Below are 15,517 nucleotides of genomic sequence, written 5' to 3'. Positions count from 1 at the left end.
CTTCACACTCGTGCCATCACAGGGCAGACTTCCCTGACCACCCAAATCTAAATTGCAGCCCCCTCCCCACTTCCCGTCCCCCCTTCCTGCTTCATTTCCCCCAGAGCGCTTCTCACGCTACATCCGGAGTGTCCAGTACTCATTTTTGTGGCTGGTCTGTTTTCCTCCCCCATGACACAGGCTGGTCCATTTTGCCCACTGCTGTCCTGCAGCGTCTAGAACGGGGCTGGCACATGGCGAGCGCTGGGCACTTGCCGGGTGAGAGAAGCGGCTCTGAGAACACGGAGCCCCCGGCGCACAGATGGGGGTGGGGGGTGAGCAGCTCCCGTCGGGAGGGGGCCGTGGTCTGGGCTTCAGCCCCCCACAAGGGACCCCTTCCGGCCAGTGCAGCAGAAGGCACAGCGGCAGGCCCGTCCCTGGGCACCGCCAGGCCAGCGCACTAGCCCTGAGAGCCCTCAGTTACTACCGACAAAACGTCAGACATGAGGAAATAGAAGGAGTGACCGTGAACTGTTTGCCCTGCACTGACAGGGAAAGGAGAGTTTGCATCTTATCTCATGTCTCCATAGCTCTTAGAGTATGCAAATGATCATTCTTGATAAGTTAATGTAATTTTGCAATCCTATCAGAAAACATACTCTGCAACACAAAAGTACAATACTGACCTTTTAAAAAATTTTTGAACAAGATTTTAAATAAACACATTTATCATTTTCGGTCAAATTAAATAACTGGGCAGTGACATCAGCAAGTCTGAGCAGTACTGGGGCTAATGGGAAGGAAGCGAGCCAAGCAAAACCAGCCCTGCAGGGCACGCATGGTGCAGCTGGAGCAGAAGAGCATTGCAATTTTCTTTGATGCTCATTACTTTCTTTTTCAAAGGAAAAATTTTTAATGTAAAGAATCACAGAAGCACAAAGAGCACCTCCACTGTTGAATACATATTATGTAAACTGTCACTTAATAATTTTAATTTTTTCCTACCTAACAGCAAACGCTGCTCCTATGAGATTAAACAACATGTTACCACTCTACAAATGAAGCTGTCGGCTCCCTTCCGTCTCTAGGTGCATTTATGCACCTGGTTAACCTGCTGATTAACGAAGAGCATGCAAATGTGCTTCCTACTGATTCAGCTTGTTCAAAATCAATGAGGCATAGCTGTCAAATTATTGGGCAGAAAGGCTAACTTATTAAGGAAGCTGGATTTGCATCTGCTGGCCCTACTGCCCAGATGACGATTTAGAACAACAGGCACAGTATATAAACTGTCGCTGGAACCGCACAGCCCTGGGGTCCACCAGGTGCTCCTCGCTCCTCTCGTGCCTGGGGGACATGTGTAACGGCCCCGTGCAGCCATCCCAGGTAATTACGGCCCAGGCTCGTCTTGAGAGGGGGCTGCCTCTCTCCTGGTCTTCAACTTGATGCCGCCACCACGTATCCAAGAGGCCACCGGTGGTTATCCCCTCATCGGCAAAACGCACTCCCAGGGGCCAAACTGCTTCTCATGCAACAAGCTTCTGTGACCTTCCCAAATTCAAGGACCACGAACACATTTCTATGTTCACTTTGGATTGGAGTTTATTTGTTCACCTCTCTCCTCTATTAAACTCCCAAGTCTTTAAGGACAGGGGCTTTCTTATTCATCTCATTAGCTCCAATCCCTCACTGAATAAATATTTAGTGTTAAATGACTGTCACATAGTGCTCATGCACAGAAGACAGTATATGCTAATAAATATTAATTATTGACCCTTTTCTCCCTCTCCTTTCCTCTAAATTTGCCTTGTTTTCATCCTTGTATCCTCATCTGGTATTAGAAACCAGCCCAGGCTCTCATTACCCTAAACTGGTGATTCCAATTGGGGAGAGGAGGGAGATTTGTTCCACATGAGGCATCTGAAAATGGAGGCATTTGGGGTTGTTACTACTTGGTGGGGGGATGCTGCTGGATATTAAAACCTTATCAGATATGTGGTTTCCACCTATTTTCTCCCACTCAGTAAGTTGTCTTATCACTTGCATGACAAAGTCCTTTGATGCATAGAAGTTTTTAATTTTGAGGAGGTCCCATTTGTTTATTTCTTCTTTCATAGCTTGCGCTTTGGATATAAAGTCTAAGAAACCATTGCTTATCACAAAATCTTGAAGATGCTTCCTACATTTTCTTCTAGAAGTTTTATAGTACTGGTTCTTATATTGAGGTCTTGGGTCCATTTTGAGTTAACTTTTGTATATGGTGTGAGGGAGGGATCCTCTTTCTTCTTTTGCATATGGATATCCAGTTCTCCCAGCCCCATTTGTTCAAAAGACTGGTCTGTCCCAGTTCAGGGGATTTGGGGGCCTTATAAAAAATCAATTGGCCATAGATGTGAGAATCTATTTCTGAACTCTCAATTTGATTCCATTGGTCAATACATCTATTCTTGTGCCTGTATCATGCTGATCTGACCACTGTAACTTTGCAACATGCGTTAAAGTCAAGAAGTGTGAGTCCTCCAACTTTGGTCTCCCTTTCTGAGATGTTTTTGGCTATTCAGGGACACTTACACTTCTAGATAAATTTGATAATTGGCTTTTCCATTACGGAAATTTTGATTGGGATTGAGTTGAATCTGTAAATCAGTTGGGGTAGAACTGACATCTCAGCAATATTTAGTCTTCCAATCCTTGAATACAGAATGCCCTTCCATTTATTTAGATCTTCTTTGATTTCTTTTGGCAAATGTTTTGTAGTTTTCTGTGTACAAGTCCTTTACATCCTTGGTTAAATTTATTCCTAGCTCTCTGATTCTCTTAGTTGCTATTGTAAATCCAATTTTTTTTTCCTGATTTCCTCCTCAGATTGTTCATTACTAATGTATGAAAACACTACTGACTTTGCATGTTGATTTTTTGCCTCACCACTTTGCTGAACTCGTTCTAGTAGCTTTGTTGCAGATTCTTCAGGACTTTCTATATATAGGATCATGTCATCTTCAAATAGTGAAAGTTTTACTTCTTCCCTTCTAGTGTGAATGCCTTTTATTTCTTTTTCTTGCCTAACTGCTCTGGCTAGAACATCCATACACTGCTCAATAACAGTTGTGACAGTGGACATCCTTGTCTTGTTCCAGATTTTAGAGGGAGAGCTGTCAGTCTCTCCCCATTCAGTACAATGTTAGCTGTGGGTTTTTCATGTTGCCCTTTATCATATTGAGGAAGTTCCCTTCTATGTCTATTTTTCAAAGTGTTTTTACCAAGACAGGATACTGAATTTTGTCAAATGCCTTTTCTGCATCAATCAAGATGATCATATGTTTTTCCTCCTTCAATTTGTTAATATGATTGATTCAGGCAAAAATCATCAGCGCATGTAAAAATCTCAAAGTGAATGTGTTATGAAGAACAAGACATATATTGTCTCAAAGAAGCTACTCACAGATTACTTATTAATTCAAATGAAAACTCGTAAATTTGCGATGGAGAAACCTGACAGACTCCACCTTAACCAAGTGCTCAAAGTTCACTTTACTGGCAATAATACAGACTGACATGGGGGCCTCCCGAAGTGAAGACACAATATCCCTCCTGTGGTTTTACTGCCCAAAGTGCTCGTGCTTAATTTAATCACAAGGAAACACCAGATAAGAAAAATTGAGTGACATTCTGCAAAGTAACAGACCTGTGCTCTTCAACCATGGATTGAATAATTGCAATAAGGATGGAGAGAAAGTGTGCTAACCTAGGAGGTCTCCTGAAGAGTCATCTCCTCTATGTAGCATGTGCTACCCTTTATACAGGGAAAGGACACAGATTCAGAGACCTGTTCATGTCTAAAATGCCTGCCCAAAGATGCTCAAGAAACAGGGAACATTAATTCTCTCTTGGGAAGAGAGGTGGAACATTGGGGTGGAAGATAGAACTGCTTTTTCACTTTAACATATATATTACTTGTAGTACCAAACAGTCAACTCAAAATTTCTCATTTTAACCACTTTCAAGTACACAATTCATTGGCATTGATTCTATTTGCAATATTGTGCTACCATCGCTAGCATCCATTACCTCAACTTTTTCATCACCTCAAGCAGAAACTCTGCACCCATTAAGCAATAAGCCCCCCTTTCCCGCACCCTGTCCTCCCTCCTTCCTGCCACCATGGCCGCTGGGAACCTGTATCTACTACCCAACTCTGTGAAGTTTGCTTATTACAGGTATTTCATAGAAATGAAATCATACAACATACAATAATAAAAAAAAAAATCCCACTCCTACAAACAAAGTCTCCCTCAGCCAAATTCAGTATTTTTCAGATTAAAAAAATGGTCCCATAGCTGCATGGGAGCCTTGGAAGATGAGAATCCCTGGTCAGCTCCAACGGGGGCGACCCCCAGGCGTCCCAGGTCCGTCCCGCAGCCGAGCCCCGTCCAGCGGCTGGGAAAGACCCCCGACCCGCGGCCAAGCTCCTTCCTGGGTGGGGCCCCGTCCCTGGCCTCGCTCCTCTCGGAGGCTTTCTTCCACTTCACGCAGATTCATGTAAACATATCAATTTTCTCTGATGGTGGTGGTTTGGGGCAGGAGGGAAGCACTGTTTTAAAAATAACATTTGCTGCTACGCCAGGGAAAAAAAGAAAAGGATAAAACAAGCTCTAGTTTTCCACTTTTAAAAATGGATCTCTGAACCAACCAACAGCAATTTCACATCCCAGTAAGCAACGTCAGGCAGCTTTATTTCCTCGGAATCAGTTATTCTTATAATGTAAACTATAAAACTTCTTCTTCAGTTAAAACAAATAATTAAATTCAACTACCATTCCTGGATTTGTCCTCTGGGAGTCTTCTGAAGAAAGGAGGAATATAAATTTCTTTTCAGGTACTAACGTCTGATACTTAACGTTGTCTTAAAACCTACCAATACCCCAGAATCTCTATGATTTCAAGTCCTTGGGAAACGCCACACAGTTTGGAACTCATTCTTGTACAGGACTGACTTTATATAATCCCGGCTGGTGTAGGAGTGTAATAGAATCTACCACTTGAACACAGGACAGCGTGAAACGCCACACTTACCTCAGCACACGAAACTGAGGTCAATCATATTTGAAGTTCATTTGATAAATACATTTTGTGTTGTCACTGCTGGATTTGGGTGTGCTGGGGCTCAGTGGCAGTGACAAAATCATCCAATAAAAGCCCACAAGTCTGTCAAAACCCTCAAAACACAGAACACACACACAGTCTCACGTAAAATGGAAACCCTCCAACAGCAGCTGGATTTCTTTTTATATTAATTTTTATATTAATTCCAAATTCCACACAAACCCAAGGCTCTTCCCAAACGCAGACCCCAGGTTGCTGGGCAGCCTTGGGCTTGTGGCGTGAAGCGCTGAGGACAAAGCTGGCACGTACGCACGGCCACGGACGTCACTGAGCCACGCGTCTCTTGGCCACTCGTAGATTCAACATTTTGGCTGGAGTGTCCATGTTGACCCGACATCCTCTCTTAAGCCTCAGAGGAAATTTAAAATTACTATTTTAAAATGAAGAATCGAGATATATTTTTTGTTGTGGTTGGCTTCCACTTCTTTTGGAGACAACTATTATTCCATTGCCTGCTTGGTGTTTTCTTTATGATAATATGCAAGGAAAGGAAAGTGGGGTAGTCATTGTGGCGGCAAAAAGGAACTCTAAAAGGCAAGCCTAATAATCTGGGTCACTTTTAAGGTAGATTTAGAGTGTTTTATATTTTTTCCAGGACGTGTTCTGGATATTAAGTGCATAATGGAACATTTTCATGGGAAGCCACTGGGGACAGCGTCACAAGAGAATGCCCACACTGTCTATACATATATGGAGAAAGAGATATAAATATGGTGCATATACACACTCACACGCACATCTACCTCTATTCTCACAGTCAGCCTGTGCTTGGAAACCACACGCTGCCCTGCACTGTGCTGTTTTATTCTGCAAGGTTGGAAATGCCCAAAATTCAGCTAGCGCCTCCGCAAACAAGAGGCGACGAGAGGTTACGGACACAACACAGGATTTGGAGGAAGAAGACCCAGGTCGGGGTTGGGGGGTGAGCCCCCTGCCAACTGTGCGTGAGCGCCGGGTCCGCCTCCGAGAAATGAACAGCCGCGGCCTTCCGCAGGGGGACCGAGGGGACGTGCGCAAGAGCGGGCGGCAAACGGTAAACCAAGGCGGTGCTGTCGGCTTTGTTAACAGGTAGCCGAACCTGTGAACAAGTAAACAGACTCGTGTCCATTCCTTCTGCATGCCTCCGTGCTTCATCACAGAATTACAAAAGTGCCTCAAAAAAAAGAAAAAGAGAAGGAAAGGAAGAGGGGGAGAGAGGGAGGGGAGAGAGGTGTTAGTAAGTCTGTAGGAAAAGAGCCAAGCTCGCCCCTTCCGTGCAGTCACCTCCACGCCGTTTGTCCAGGCGCTGTTTGTCCGCCGTCCAGGCTCACAGCAAACCCGGAGAGGAAGACGAGGCGCTAGCCGGAGGCCGAGGACAGCGAAGGGAGGGCAAGGCTGGCAGCTGGACCCCGGGATGGAGGCCAAACACAAGTAAAGCCAAACACCCCTGAAGGAAGGGCCCAGGACGCACACCCCGGCAGGGCGGAGGCCGCGCACCAGCCGCGCACCGGGCCCCGCACCAGCCCCGCACCGGGCCCCGCAGGCTCCCCCGAGGCTCAGGCCCAGGCCCGGGCGCCCTGCTGGGCCTGGGGGCTCCGGAGATGCGGGGCCCGGTGCGGGGCGCAGGGCGAGGGCGCAGCGGGGACCTCCGCTACCTGCCGAGGCCGCCCCAGCAGCCCTGCGCCCCTGCTCCCCTGAGGAGGCGCCTCTCGGGGAAGAGCCCCGACGGCTTAAAACACAACTTTTCTCTGAAAAGGGCAGCGTGACTGCTCCGCCTTCACCCCCCAGGACCCCGGCGCAGCGCCGCTGCCGCGGAACAGCCGCTTTCCCCTCGGCCACCAGCGGCCACCAGGGTCATCCGAGGCAGGAAATCCTGGGGACCCCGCCTGCCCTCCCCGTCCTCAGCCCCCTCGCCAGGCCCCCGAGGCCTGCGCCGGCCGCCCCGCGCCCAAGGCATCCCGCGCCCCGCGCGCACGGTTCCTAATCGAGTCCCCTCCCTGGGGCGGCCCCGGCACAGGCCGCCGAGACGGGGACTTCAGGTCGCGCCCTGAGCCGGGGGGCCGAAGCCGCCCTACCTGGGGTCTCTCTCTGCCCCCCGAAGGCAGAGGACGGGCCACCGGTGGGGCAGGGCACACCCAGGGCCCCAGGGACGGCGGCGGCCCCGGGCGCTGCAGCTCGGGAGGAAGCGGGCCTGGCTCGGGGCTGGCGGAGCCCACGGACCCTCGGAGCCCGAGCCGGGACCAGCAGCCGGCCCCACCTCCCCACCTCCCCACCTTCCCCAAGGCTGGGATTAGAAGGGGGTTATTCGTGCTTTAAAATGCTTTCCCCTAATTTCTACTACATGTATTTATAAGTTTTATATGGAAAAAATCCCAGTAAATATCACAATATCACGGCGGGGGGGGGGGATGTGATTTGATCTTGCAACAGACTTCAAACCAGGCTCCTCACAGCGCACACCCCCCCCCCCCAGGGCCAACTCCTGCCCCGCCCCCCTCCCCAGCACCTCCTGTCACCTGTAGAACAGCGCACTTGTCGCACCTGTCGCTGCCCAGCCTCCGAGTGTCTGAAAGCCACAGCCCCACCCGTCCTGGCCCATGGAGGGCCGTCGGCAGAAGCAGGAGGAGAGAAGGCAACATCCTGCTTTACCCGGAGCATGAGCTCCCGCTGCTGGCCGTGTGGGAAGTCCAGCTTCCAACCCAGAGCCCGGTGCTTTGCGGATGGGGTACGAGTGATCCTTTTGGAGGCAGAACTCTAGACACGTCCCTTCCTGCTGCACTTAGCATCTGCCCGCCTGAGATGAGGCACCCAGAGCACCCGTCTGTGCCTGAGGACCTGCAGAGTGTTACGTGCCTGTGAATATCATTCTAAATGGCTTTTTCCTAACCGTACACGAGTAATTTTTTAAGTTTTACAGATGTTTGTGCTGTGGGAGGTTGAGTTTCCCGGCCGATGGCTGCCTGAGGGATGGGGTCTATAAATTGATGGAGAAAATCCTCTGTTGTGTTAGGGACTACAGTTTGTGTAACTCGGATTTTCCTTGCCAAAGACGCCGGTGAAGAGTGGGGACACGACGTCAGCCTCCGTCTCAGGGGCTCCGTGGGCACAGGCACCAGCTGTCTTCACTCTCCCACATGCCTCTGTGAGCCTCTGATGCTCCTGTTCGAAACATTCCACAGTTCTCTTCAGCCCACAGTTAACATTTAATAGTTGTCCTCTGCCTACAGGTTAAAATCCAAATTCCTTCTACTTCTTTCTGCCTAACCCTACAAAACTCCTCCCAACCTGACAGAATAAAGAGGAGGGTTGAAGGACAAAACTAAATTCATCGAGAATCAAACGTGGGCCAGAGCATATGCTGGGTGCTGTGGGGGGAGTTGAGAGCAGATGCGGATCCTGCCCTCCAGGGGGCCAGACAGAAGTGGAGCCGTACCAGACAGGGAGTGCTGAACCCCAAGAGTGCGGGAGCCCCCCAGCCAGCAGAAAGGGTCGGGGAGGCTAGCCGGAGGAGGGGCCAGGCAAACACACTCGTGGACAGCAGGGACAACTGGAAGAATCAGAGGAGCAAGGTTTCAGAAGCATCCTCTTCCCCAGACAGACACGGTCGCCAGGCCTCAGGCTGGGGACCTCCCGGCACCCTGAGGTTCCCACAAGGACACACAAGGATCTCTATTCTAGTTTTGCCTCTCTCTCTATGCCGGAACCCCATTTAGGACCGTATTTTAATTATCCTTGTCCAAAGTGACTCAGAGTTCTAAAAGTGGAATTCCAACTGGGAAAAATACTGAGAAATAAACCTAAAGAGACTCCTTTTTCTTGGTAAGGAAACTTACCACCAGGGAAGCATTCTGAGCACTGCTTTCCTGACCTCTCGCTAACGAGGCTGTGCAGTCCCGGAGACCAGGGACCCCGATGTGAAGCCCTGGCCTGGGTGGGCTCCAGAGGTAGTAGAAGCTGTAGGAAAAGAAGGCCCTTTAGATTTACAAGTCCCACCTTCCAAAAAATTGCTACATCCACCAAGCTCTAACATTTAAAACCTCGAACCATAATCAACACAGTATTTTGGAAAAAAATAGAATAAAAAATGTGGATTTAGATGATCTTGCAGTAAATGAAGATACAATGACAACAGGAAGCCAGTGTCCCTTCTCTGAAGTAACTCGGAGGCACCAGCCTGTCACTGTTTGCAAACCCAGACAACACCTAGTGATCACTTTGTGTAAAATTTGTGTAAAAACATAATGAACCCATAAGCCATAAGAGAAGCATTTATGTGAGCAGAGGGTTGTCTGTGACAAACATTTGCTCCAAATTCTGTTCCTAAAAATGAAATTCTCCCACCATGGGGAAACAGAGAGAATGAGTCCAGGGCATCAGCAGGAGGAAACCAGGAGACCTAAATCGTTTGGGTTTCACCTTTGCCATCTTCACCCCCACTGCTGCCCTTTCGGCTTCAGTCATCACGAGCATCGGTGGTGCCCGCGAGCGCTGAGCTCCGTGTGGTGGCCGTGCCTGCGCTCATTTCTGCGGCGTCTTTTGGAAGCCGGAGCTGATTTTCCCACAGAAACGCTGTCCCGAGAATTGATGTCCTCCCCGGCCAGTCCCCGGGGCCGTCCTCAGGCAGGTGGCTGCCACACCGCCAGCGCTGGCCCCGGTGCATGCTGTCTGCCTCTGCACCTGCCAACCTGCTTTCCACAGCCCCCCGGCCCACCACATCCGCTGTCCCGGTCCCCACCGCTGTCCCATGCCCAGGCGTCCTCTCCGCCTTCCCAGCCCGACTCTGACTCTCTCACAGGTGATTCTCAGCAAACAAAAAAAGACTAGATGAATAAATGGGTTTATAATTTGGGGTGAATAATAGAAGTCAAATAAAATATTCTACCATGAGATGGAAAACTGATGGGATTGGTGAACCCCTTTCTGGGCCACCATCAGTTTCTGAAATTTGACGCTACTAAATGAGTTAACTTTGGTCTGAGAATTCAGAAAGCCGTCCCTGGCACGTCAGCAAAACTACCATCCATCCCATGCCTTAAAAACTACCTGCAGATCCGCTCTACCTCCTCCTCAGCCCCCACACCTTGGTGCCCGGCTCAAGGACACCGTCTACAGTTGCAGGTAATCATTTAAGGTCTCCTACCCTAACGAACCAAAATACACACACACATCAACTTTTTTACATTATATTAGCTCTATCATCACTGAGTCATTTGGCACACGTGTGTGTGCACAGATGCACACACTAAGAGTAAATGTGTATCTGGCAGGCTTCCAGGCAGGTTCACACAGTAAAAGTGGAAACCACTCGGCGTGGGGATGGGATCCCACGGACGGCGCCGGTGGGGAGGGGATGAGCTCCTGGGCCGGGGGCTTCCACATGCGACGGCCACACCCGGCTGCCCTGAGTGGTCGCAGCCAGAGCCCCAAGTCGCCGTACACCTGGGGCCGGCAGCGCACCTGGGCCCGGCAGCGCACCTGGGGCAGGCAGTACACCTGGGGCCGGCAGCACCTGGGCCCGGCAGCGCACCTGGGCCCGGCAGCGCATGCGCACTGCCCAGAGTTCCTCTCCGCTGGTAGAAAACTGGCAGCTGGACCTACAGCATGAACGCCCCCCGCCCCCCCCACCGGGGGTTTGTAAACCAAAGGCCGCTTTTCACAAAAAAGCACTAAAGCCAGTTCATGACAGAGAACTACATGCTTCCTGTTACCAAGCCCCTCAAAATTAAACGTGACAAAAGAGAAGAGGAAATGATTAGGTGTTAAATGTTACATTTCCCCAAAGGGCAGCTCACGTAGGAAAACAATACCACCAGGGATGACGAAGTTTGATCACGGATGGTGGTGACGGTAGCACAACGTCGCAAAATTCGTTAATGCCACGGAGTTGTAGACTTAAAAACAGTTAAGATGGCAAATTTCATGTTATATATACACTAGCACAATAAAATTTAAAAAAGCAAAACTAAAACAATACCCACCAGTGACGTCAGCTAATCAGAATACCAAAAAACATGAGAATAAGAGTTTTGAAACATTTTGGTATTTATTATTTTCCTCCAAATGAAATCAAAATAGTCATCATAGGAAAAATATCACAACTATGTAGGTCTCCTTTACATTTATTTTATGGGTTAACTTCTTTACTTTGAGTTACATATGGGTTGGGAGTGGGGAGGAAGCAACAAGCTTTTCAGTGCTCATGACTTCTAAAATACTACATTCATTTATCATCGGTTTCTATTTAAGCCTTTCACTTTGTCTTGAATTTACACTTCATATCAGACTCTTCTTGATTCCTGGAAAGTTGTTTTTGAGTTGATTAGAGCTTTCCCATTAAAATTGCATAATTAAATAATGAAATCATACAGGCATGACTTCTATACTCCAATTACATTTTTACATTATATTCATTCTACTATAATACTGAATCATTTAACGGAATGCAGTGTGCTCAGATGGGTTTGGCACCCTTGGGTACAGCAACAAGCAGGGAAGGGAGTTTCAGCTCTAACAAGGCTGGAAACAAGACCCGTGCTGGCTCCCACCGACCATCTCATCTCAGCGGCAGTCTGTTGTTTTCTTTGGGGAGCATAGTTTGAAACAGACACACCAAAAACAGTATCAATTTTTATGTGACTACTGGGGGCAGGGTGGGGTGAGCATTATCATGTTAGCAATATTCTGTGGAATCACATTAGAGCTTCATTGTGGTAGCGATATCGCATTAAAATCTGTTTTTTTTTTTGTTGTTTTTTTTTTTTGCTAAATGGCTTCCATTGTGTATTTAGTGAATCTGAGATGGAAAATTGCTGATGCCGTAAGAGAATCACATCAGCTTTCCGAGGCTGTAATGCCCAGCCGCGGGGCTAGGGAGAAGGCAGCTCAGCCGCATGGGGGTTTTAGGGCTTTCTCCCTCCCCAGCCACTTGACTATTCCCCAGCTCAACAGCGGCCTCCTGACAGATGGACCTTTAAGACTTAGGGCCTGGGAGAACCTGTGTGCAGATGTTATTTCAGAAGGGCCCTGGGTTCAGTGAAAACGTGTCATTGAATTAATACTCACTGATGGGTGCTGGGCCGGCCACTGGGGCTGGGATTCAAAGGCCCTGCCTCCCTGGGTCTAGAGTCCAAGGGGAAGAAAGACGATGAGTGGACGAGTCGCTGTACACAAGATGTGATGGGATTAGGAAGCACAAAGGGCCCTGGGACCCCAGAGGGCGACCCTCCGGGGACCAGAAATGTCCGTGAAGGCAGCTCCTGAGCAGGACCCCGAAAGGGGGAGAAGATGCTGACCAGCCCGCAGGCTGCAGGGAGGTGGGGGCCCGGGCAGGCGTCAGGCCTCCGCATGAACAAAGGCAGAGAGGAGAGACAGGCCGCACACGGCCCCGCGGCTGATGTGTGACAGGTGGGGAAGACGCGCCTGGAAGTGGCCGGGGTCGCCCTGCGCTCAGAGGCCCGGGGCTGGGACGCCCAGGGTGCAGCCCACCGTGCACATCGGCCTCCGGGCTTTCAGGGACACGACGGCCTCCAGCGCTCACACACCTCGTGAAATGTTAATGGCTTTAGCTGGCACACATTTCTAGACATGATTTACAGGAATGTTTATTTTTAAAGGTTTACTTATCGTAGGGGGATATTTGTTTATTTTTTATATCTGTACTTATGGATATTCACTAGGTCAGCAGGAAAATATCTCTAAAGCACTCAGACTGTTGCAAAAGCTATTTATGAATGTACTGTTGGGCTTTTTTTTTTTTTTTTGCTTTAGAATAACTTTTCAACTCACTAGCAACAGTAACCAAGGAAATATAATCTATCAGCCTAGAATTACAACAATTTGAGGCAACTCATACTTTCAGTGCAGTGCTATATTTACTGTTTTATTTGGACCCTTCTCTGTTTCTGAATTCCTCTCTAAATATCTGAAACAATAAACAGAAAGCCTACACTAAGTTCCATTAAAGCTTTTCAATGTAAAGTAGTATGTTTCGCTAATTTAAAAAGAAAACAAACTTCTTTATTTGCTGTAACCTTTACCTTCTCTTAAATCAGATTACATCATGTGTGTAAGTATTATTTCCAATATGTTAAGGCAGAATATGATGAAATTGCTGTATTATTTATTAGAGGGGATGTCAGACATAAACTAGTTAGTTACCTTAGTGCTATAGTAACCACTTGCTAAACACCATCTCTCCCACCTGACAAGGGAAATTGCAATCTCATTAATCAGAATTAAACTGTCCCCCAAACTGCCACTGAATATGTTAAACTTTATTAAATAGTTTATTTGCAGAGTTTTGTCTCCTTCGGCTGACCACATGATAACGTGAAACGAATTTACCAGTTATTACTTATAGATATCCCTAATAACGTTTCATTAAAAAACAAATGACCGAAAACCCCACCTTTCTCATGCCATGCCTTGAAATGCACTAGATACATTTGGGAATGTTTTCTGGATATTCATTAGTTGGAGAAACATCAAGTAAAAGAAAAAGATTTTCAAAGGCTGACTTTAAAAGACTGGTGACAAAGATTGAGAATTATAAAGCACTTAGGGTTTTAACCTAAAATTTGTTTATTCCTTTGATTCTTAGTAAACACGGCACAGTAAAAATGGGTTTGCTTGGATCAAGAATATGTTGGCTTCTCTCAAACACAGCTTCAAGCCACAGAGGCCAAGCCTAAGGCCACTATGACAAAGAGCCAGTCCAGCATAAAAACAGGAGTTGGTTGTGTCAGAACAGATTTGGGGACAGAGGCAGCCTATAAAGACCTGCCTCATGGTCAGTGAGAGCGTGGATCACCATGAAGTTAATTTTCTGATATTTTATTTGAAACTTCAGTCTCTGATATTGAAAATGCTCCTTATTTATAAACAATCACATTGTTTTCTTATCTGCAGCATCCTTCTTGGATAACCACAAACTTGAAAATGGTCCAAAATCTTGCTCTCCTTTCCTACAAGCACAGGGGATCTCCTTTGTGGAGCTGGTCTATTTGGCGTTGAGAATGTGTTTGGGTTTTATTTTTACTTTCCTTTTTCAATATAGACCGCTGTTTTTAAAATGCAAACCTCCAGAGCCCTTCCCTCACTGAGATGGGACCCCTCATCTGCGGGGCTGGGGCGCAAGGCCTCCTGCACTGACGCCTTCCCCATCACTCCTGGTGGCGCCCGTCCCGGGCCCCCGAGAACCCCCGCAGGTCATGAGCGGGACGTGGAAGCCAACCCCTTACCGGCCCCCCGCGGCGTCCTGCGGGCTTGTCTCCACCTGCCATCTGCTCGCAACGTTATGCCCAGACTCGATCTCCTGCGTTTGTGGGTCATTTCTCAGGGGCGCCCGTTCCCGCCCAGGGAGAAGTGCTTCCCCACCGCCGTTTCCAGCTTCCCCTGGGGAGGGTGGGCGGAGGGCGCGCCTGGGACACCCGCGGACACTGAGCCTGCGGCCCGAGCTGGCGTCGCCCGACCTCCCGCGCCGGCCGGGGGCACCGGGGACCGCACTGGGGGCTGGCGGCCCCAAAGCCGCTTCCCAGGGCCCGGCGCGGCCACGGCGCTGCAGGGCGCCCGGGAGCGCCCCCCGCCTGATTTCTCCCCGCGCCCCTACCCGGCCCCGGCCAGGGGTCCCTCGGCCTCGAGTCCGGTCTCCGCGCGGGGTCCCGGGCAGCTGCCGACGGCGGGGCGCGCCCGGTCCCCTCCCGCCCGCGTTCCCGGCTCGGGGCGCACGTCCTGGGACAGGTCCCCGGAGCCCCCGGGAGCTCGCCCCGACCGAGCCCCGCGCCCCCACCACGGACGGGCTCCGCCGAGAGACCCGGGGGACGGCGCCGCGCCCCGGGGGCGTCTCCTACCTGTCCCCGCGGGGGCCCCGGCTCCGCGCACTCACCCACCGCCCGGCTGGGGACCGGCGGCCGCGGGCGCAGCGCGGACCGAGACAGCGGCGGCCCCGCCGGCGTCAGTCAGACTGGAGCCGCCGCGCCGCCCCGGAGAGCGCCCGCCTGGAGCGCAGCCAGCGCGCCCCGGCCGGGGAGGGAGGGGAGAGGCGCGCCCCGGCCGGGGAGGGGAGCGCGGCCCGAAGCGGGGGGCGCGGCCCGGGCGGGGTTCAGCGCGGCCGCCCCCCTCCCCCGGCTCCCGCGCCCCTCCCACCCCGGCCGAGACCCCGGGCGCGCTCCTGCCGGCGGCGACACTGTTCCGGGGGCCCCCGGGGAGGGCTCCCCGCCATCCCTGCGACCCTCGTCCCCACCCGGAGCCTGCGGCGGGAGGCGGGCTCTTAGCACCCCGGAGCCGCTTTTTTGGACGCGTTTCTGGCCCGGCTTGGGGTTCCTGCTCTGCCTCTCGGAGAGGAGTTTCCTGGCGGGTAGACAAGGCCCCGGCACCTGGTCCCGCCCGCGCGGGCCGA

The 15,517-nt window shown here is 50.4% G+C and overlaps 1 protein-coding gene across 1 annotated transcript in view; it reads right to left on the bottom strand.

The window, feature by feature from the left end:
* The window catches only part of SMAD9 (SMAD family member 9), a 64,634-nt gene extending 49,489 nt beyond the window's left edge, over positions 1-15,145 (bottom strand). The window contains exon 1 of the mRNA XM_037800623.1: positions 14,970-15,145. The gene's annotated coding sequence lies outside the window, so the exon portion shown is untranslated. The remainder of the gene's footprint in view (positions 1-14,969) is intronic.
* Positions 15,146-15,517: the final 372 nt, after the last annotated feature.

The sequence above is a fragment of the Choloepus didactylus genome, chromosome 12, assembly GCF_015220235.1.
Source record: "Choloepus didactylus isolate mChoDid1 chromosome 12, mChoDid1.pri, whole genome shotgun sequence".
Classification (NCBI taxonomy): Eukaryota; Metazoa; Chordata; class Mammalia; order Pilosa; family Megalonychidae; genus Choloepus; species Choloepus didactylus.
This window is presented reverse-complemented; position numbering and strand designations above follow the sequence as displayed.